This window comes from Sinocyclocheilus rhinocerous, unplaced genomic scaffold, assembly GCF_001515625.1.
Source record: "Sinocyclocheilus rhinocerous isolate Xijiao unplaced genomic scaffold, SAMN03320098_v1.1 scaffold5, whole genome shotgun sequence".
In the NCBI taxonomy this organism is placed as follows: Eukaryota; Metazoa; Chordata; class Actinopteri; order Cypriniformes; family Cyprinidae; genus Sinocyclocheilus; species Sinocyclocheilus rhinocerous.
Genome location: NW_015661874.1, coordinates 889,372 through 890,942, shown reverse-complemented (window position 1 = coordinate 890,942; position 1,571 = coordinate 889,372).

Here is a 1,571-nt window from a genome sequence, read left to right as displayed (position 1 = left end):
TTTGTTCATGGCCCCAAATATTGCAAGCTGTAGCGATATGCATATTGCGATATGTACATTTGCGATATTTCGATATATTGCACAGCCCTAGTTTCAATTAAGAGGACAAACCTGTCTGAATAATTCCAATTTAACAGTTAGTCAACATGGCCTGCAGCTAATTCACACATAAAATAATTCCCACAATTTACTCTTAGGCACAGGGCTCGAATTGAGGGGGGATGGTATCCCCCTGGTTGAAAAAAATGACAAAAAGCATCATGGTAAACCCACCATCCCCCCTTACCATCCCCATTTAGATTAATGATGTGTATTATGTAAAACTTATCATGCAAATGAAATGTTAAAATTCTCTACTTATGATAATTCACAAACTAAATAGCGGCGAATCGCCAATCAGAACTCGGTACTGTAATCTGCTCACAAGAGGAAGCAATTTTTCGTCATTTTTCGCGCAAAATGGTTCAAGTGCAACTTTTGAAGTTCTTTAAAAAGAAGACAACAGAAAAGGTATGATTTCCCCTTGATTATAATTTAAAGACATTCCTCGACATTGTGTTATTGTGCTGTATGTGTGACTGTGAGGGATTGAGAGATGATAGTAGAGCTGACATTATCGAGTCACCGACTTTGCAAAAACCAAACAAAAAAACGTCTTGAGAGTCCAAAAGCATTCACTGCGTGATGAAGCCTGTTGGAATACAGTTAGAATGCCCTTATAATTCAAGCAATGAAAGACAGAAATACCCACGTATGAGTTAAGTTTTTATAACAAGAAACTGACCACACCATCCACCCTGAAATATTTGTACAATTCGACCACTGCTTAGACATGCTAAAAAAATCTGATTCATTGTCTACTATACAGATTTGTAAAATGAACAATAAAAAGCTTGACTTTTTATACTACATCAAATTTTGCTTCATGTAAATAAGAAATCTATCTGAACCGAAGTGACATCTTGTGGCTGCATATACATAAGCACTTCACTGTAAACATCACTGTTTCACAAGATTCTGAACACGAGATGTAACTATCATTTTAGAATTTACTAATAAATGTTAGCAGTTTTATATTTAAGATGAGGATAAGATTTAAAATATATCATGTGGCATAAAGCTAATGTTATTGTGGCGATTGCTGAAGCAAGCAACACTATTAATATTGCTCATATCTGTTTCTCAAAACCCCTGAGCGTAAGCAATAAACTTGTGTTGTGCATAAATCACATCTCACATTTTCCATTTACTTTAATTCAATGCTCATAATAAATATTATTGATGATAAATTCATGCAGTGAACTATGCTGCCCTTTCTTGCACACCTTGCATAACATTTGTTGTTGTTGTTGTTCAAACCAAAGTCAAATCTTAATCCTCTTTTTTATAACTTTGCATCATGACTCATGCTAAATTAGAAAAAAATAAAGCATGAGCAGGGATTTCAAATACAGAGAACGGCTAGGAAACACACTACAAGATATGAAAGCTGTTTTCAGTCATTCATTCATTGCTTTAATATTTCAGATCATCTTTACCTAATAGTGTGTGGTCGACTGATGTGCTTTAGA